Here is a 6,000-nt window from a genome sequence, read left to right as displayed (position 1 = left end):
AAGCTTCACAAATCATTACAAATCCTCCTGGCTAATAGAATTTTATTATAATTCAAAATATATAATAAAAAAATATATAATAAAAAAATGTGAGGTAGAAAGTTAAATGAAAAATTACTCTAACATAAATGAAAACTTTGATGAGGTAAAAGCCTAAATGTGAGAGACTTAAAGAATGTGTCGCATGAAGTCTCTGCTTTTATTAATTAATATATATATATACACACTGATTTGTATGTTAATTAGTGTAATAATAATTAAATTGCTAACAAAAGGTTAGCTTGGTACACAAGAATGAATGTATTTTGAGTCATGAAAAACGTTGTAAAAAGAAGTGGCGTCTCTTTTTCAAGTCCAAAGGACCAAAGTGACGTTGAAATTGAATTTCTACCTTTTGAACATATAAGTTGGGTTTTGTAAGGGGGAAAAAAACCAATAACTTCTTATCCAAGATTTGTATGTTAATTAGTGTAATACTACTTATAGGAGTGGCAAATGGGCGGGTTGGGTCATAAATGGGTTGGGTGTGTAATTATCATTTATTTATTTATGACCCATTTATATATAAATTAATTATTCATTACCCACCTAACCCATTTAATTAGTAACCCGTCCATTTAATCCAATATGACCCACCCAAATACCTTTAAAACTAGTTGAATACCCTATTAACTTCCAAAATTACCAAAATACCCTTAAACAAAAACAAAAAATTTCTGAAATTGACTAACCAACAATTAGCAAAGCACATTACTGACACTGTTTTCACTGTTCACTCAAACAAAAACCGAAAATTTCTGAAACTTCACAAGAGCATTACAGCTAAATATTTATCAAAACATAAACAAAGCAAAACTATTCAAAACCATCAAATTATATCAGCCCACAACGCAACATCACATAGTTGTCCCAAACAAAAATTCTAGAAACCACCAAAAAAAAAAAAGATCTTTCTCCATGGGATTTCAATGATTTTCCTGCATCTTTAATAATTTCCTTTAGTTGATCCGTACAAGCCATTCTTGAATGCTTTATGCCTTCAATTGCTTTTGCATTCATGAGAAGTTTGTGTACATCCTTTAAACGATGGCTTGCCCCTGACTGAGCTGATTGTGAAAGTTGTTCAAAAGATAAGAAATACCATCGTCATTGGTTGTTGTGGCCTGAGATGAAAACATTTGCTTTTTCTGGGACCGATGGACATATTTCAATGGATCTCTTCTAACATATTTCAATCCCTAAAAGTGTGTTTTTCTAACAATATATATATTTTTTGTTTGGTTACTGGGAAAATCTGAGGGCAAATGTTTAAGGTTATACTGTTTATGTAAGTTTTAGATTTTAGAAGGGTATGGTGGGTATTTGTAGGTTTATTTAATTTTAAATTTTAAATGAGTTTAGTGGGTATTAATGGATTTATCCATTTAGACCCATCTAATTAAATAACCAAATGAATCTTTACCCATTTAACCCAAATATTCAAATGGATTGAGTTAAGACTTATCCAAATAAGATGGATGATGAGCCGGTTCATGAATATGGATAAATATTGCCACCCTTAAATACTAGTAATTGCTAACAAAACAGTGGTTTGGTACACAAGAATGTATATATTAATTTGGAGTTTTCGTAAAACGTATTCAAAATAAGTGGCATCGTATTTTTCAAGTCCATGGACCCAAAAAAAAAAACAAAAACAAAAAGTCCATGGAATAAGGCGACACTTTAATTGGATATTTACCTCTCAACGCATGAGTTTTCGCGCCAGTTTTTAGAAATATCCTACGAAGCTACACACTTCCATGTCCTCTATATATTTGTCACCAATAAAGTTGCTTCATGTTCATTGTTGGGACAAGTTCCAAACCATAAAACAGAGAAAAAAAAACATAAAGAGTTTGATCATCTGTTTTTTGTTCCAAACCAACATACAGAGAAAATAAAAACTCTTTCTGGGTTTTGGTGGGCTTTTGCAGTTATTGCCATAAAGTTCCAGTCTTTGGTTTTAGCCATAAAGTTTAAACATTTACACACATTGAATTGAATTCTGAAGAAATATATATATTTCTGGGGGGACTTGGTGGGTTTTAGCTGTTGGTTGTAATGGAAGGGGTGAAATTTTCAAGGCTAGTAGTAGTTTAAGAGTGAATAGTTCTTCCCTATGGAGGAACAACTATGTGGAAGTTTTCAACAGGTCTTCACGTATGGGTGTCTAACACCTTCCTATCTTGTAACTTAGCCCCCGAATCTAGATCTTAGGTTTGTAGTATAATCTTTATTGTTGACAGATTGTAATTAGTAAACAAAGTTTTGTAATCTTTTTACAAGATTGTAAATTAGAACCAAAGCCATGTACTATTTCTTCCAATCAAATGTAAGAGTTTAAATCAATAAAAACTTAGTATTATTCATGTTTTCTGAATTTTATAGTTTTCTTATTTTTGTAACTTAAAAATAATTGGCGACTCCACAAAACCCCAAAAAGAGGTACCAATACACTCTTTTTAAGAGTTGGTCTCTTACATTACCATTGGTTGCTCAACACATGGACTTTGACAATAGATGAAGAAATGACTCCAAGAAGTTAATTGGTAGTTGAAGTTTATAGAGCTCTAATACTAGGGGATGTTTACGCTTGAAGGGTTTTATTCAATATTGTATTGCAAGTATTTACCAGTGAAGATTTGGCAGTGATGCCATATAAAGTTTTTTCGTTGGAGGCTTTAGTTTCCTTTTTGAAAACACATTCCCTTGTTTTCTTGTATTTATTCTGCACTTTATATTCATTTATATTTAGTTATTGCTATTTGAATATGCATGCAATGGAATTTGGTTAATCACTTATATTTGGCATTAATTGTTAGATTAAGTTAAAAATGGTTTAGCCTAAAAATTGGTAATTGGGGTCTAAATATACCTAGGGTGTTAGGTCTTTCACCTTCCATATTTAATTTTAATCAAAGTTTATTTTTTTGATACTTTGACAGTTACAACAGGAAATGAAGATTTGAACCCTAGTATTTATTGGAGACATCAGAAGGTGCCAATCAATTAAGATACAAAAAGCTGTCAATCAATTGAGATACAATGCTCTTGGCTATTTAAAGAATATACTTTTTTTTTTTTTTTGTGGATAATTTGATAGTTGAGAGTGGAGAGATTTAATCATTTAAATCATATTGGAGACATCAAGAAATACTAATCAATTGAGCCCAAGAATTATAAACCTAATTTAATTCAATGCATTAGATGCCAACTAAAGTCAAGTCAAGTAATGCGACGGCCATAAATTATTTCACAATATTTTTATAAATTGTTGATGTAACTAATTCTTAGTAATTTTCATCTAGATCCACTACTAATATTTTGTAACTCTCACATTTTCCGAGCTGTAAATTGCAGTCTTCTCAAAAAACAAATCATAAATTGCAAGAACTATTCAATTAAGACACATGGGTTTGCCAAAAGTACGGCCCTAGTAGAGGCAATTAGATTAGCGTGCCTTCTTTCATTGATAATTGAAACAAAAGAGCTTTCACTATCATGAGTCCACGACCCATTATTACGAAAAAGTGATCCAACTCAATTTTGTGAAACTACCAACTGCGTTCTTTTAATTTGGCAGAAAAACTCTCAAAACTAATTTTTGGGGTACACGGCATTGGATACGGACGAAAATTAGGATCTATCAAGGGTGCGTTTGAATTGGCTTCAAATGAATTCCAGAAATCAATTTCCGGAAAAGAGGGCGTTTGGCTGTCACGGAAAACGTTATTTTCCGGAAAATGTTTTCCTGTTGACCGAAATTTTCAGCCTTGACCACGGAAATCCATTTCAGTACCTATTTTCACTTCAATTGATTTCCGGAACTGGGGACGCGCAAGGGAGAACGAGCGAGCTCACAGCCTTGACCACGAATCACCCTTCGCGAGATCGCGATCGACGCGAGCGGTGCTTCGCGAGATCGCGCCGTCGATCGCGATCTCGCGGAGCGTCAAGCGACGCTTCGCGATCGACGCGAACGGTGGCGCGATCTCGCGGAGCGTCGAGCGACGCTTCGCGATCGACGCGAGCGGTGCTTCGCGAGATCGCGCCGTCGATCGCGATCTCGCGGAGCGTCGAGCGACGCTTCGCGATCGACGCGAACGGTGGCGCGATCTCGCGAAGCACCGTTCGCGTCGATCGCGAAGCGTCATCGCGATCGACGGCGCGATCTCGCGGAGCGTCGAGCGACGCTTCGCGAGATCGCGAACGGTGCTTCGCTCACCGTCGATCTCGCGAACGGTGCTTCGGCGCCGTCGATCTCGCAAACGGTGCTTTGGCGCCGTCGATCTCGCGAACGGTGCTTCGCCGCCGTCGATCGCGCCGGTTCTTTTGGGTTTTGTAGTGTTTTTCTGGATTTTGTCTTTTCCTTCTTCTTTTCCAAACACCAGAAAATATTTTTCGGAAAATTTTTTGAAATGCAACCAAACACACATAAATATTTTCCTTTTCCGGAAATTAGCATTTCCGGAAAATATGTATTTTCCGGAAAACATTTTACGACAACCAAACACAGCCCAATTTCCGAATTCCAGACCTCAACTTTCTTATTCAGAAAAATAAAAATAATAAATAAAAGGAAAAAAAAAATCCAACTTTCTCTTTGGTCATTTCCCCCTCATGTTTGCTTGACAATAATGTGAACCTTGACCATGATATTCAACTATCCTTTTTATCTAGAAGGCCAGCTGAGAATTGCAAAACAATACGAAAACCATTTATTCTTTTAATAAATGAAAATTACTTTATGACCCTTTAATTAAATTTTAATTGACCTTATGATTTATAAGACTCGCATCTTTATTTATTTATAATAAATTAATGATGCTCAACCATACTTTTGTTCTAGAAGGTCCAGGTCAACAAAGAAAACACAATACGTAACTTTTTTCTAAAAAATAGTACATCACTGTTATTGGTAACCTAACAGTGCATCCAAATCCTCTGTATCACGTTTTGTGTATCACTCTATATTCCACCAATCACTATTTACCATATGTATAATTGCTTTCCATTTTAAACTTCAGTTATTCTATTGCAACTAAGTTCACATTTTAAACTCCACTATTGCAACTACGTTCTTGGAACACAGGTTAGACACTTGGATAGAATTATAGTAATCAACAATAAGTTTAGCTAAAACAGATGTAATAAACAATAACGGTCTCCTCTTTATTATTTTTAAATTCTACGTTCCCTTAGCCTAAGCCTGAAGTCAAAATTGGTAAATTAATCAACTGGGTACTCTCTATTTCGCATGTGATGATATCACTGCTTAGTTCATTACTTTCTTCTCCCATAAAAATAAATAAATAAATAAATAAATAAAGAAAACTGCTGAGCAATGCAGAGATGTAATGCTGGAATATAGTAACTCCCATTATATGCTGCAGCCTGTCAGCAATATATAAGTTGTGAAATTGTCTACCCCAATATATGGTGCAGCCTCATCCATCTTTATGTTCTAGAAACAAGTTGTGAATATATTTAGAGTTGACGAAAAATTATGTAAAAAGAATTGGCATCTATTTTTCAAGTCAAAGGACCAAAGCATTCTCAAAAAAAAAAAAAAAAATGTCAAAGGACCAAAGTGACATTGAAATTTAATTTCTACCTTTTCAACGTATAAGTTGGGTTTTGTAAGGAAAAAAAAAAAAAAAAAAAAAATCCAAGATTTGTATGTTAATTAGTGTAATACTAATAATTAAATTGCTAACAAATCTTTGGTTTAGTACACAAGAATGAATATATTTAGAGTTTAAGAAAAACGTTGTCAAAATAAGTGGCATCTTAATTTTCAAGTCCATGACTAAAGGTGGCACTTTTTGAATTGAATATTTACCTTTCAACATATGAGTTCCCGCGCCACGTACGTACGAAGCATCCTAGGATATTGTGATGTGAATGCAGTTCAACAAAAGCCGTCTCTAAGAAACTTATACACTTCCATGTCCTCAC

This window comes from Quercus robur, chromosome 5, assembly GCF_932294415.1.
Source record: "Quercus robur chromosome 5, dhQueRobu3.1, whole genome shotgun sequence".
In the NCBI taxonomy this organism is placed as follows: domain Eukaryota; kingdom Viridiplantae; phylum Streptophyta; class Magnoliopsida; order Fagales; family Fagaceae; genus Quercus; species Quercus robur.
This window is presented reverse-complemented; position numbering follows the sequence as displayed.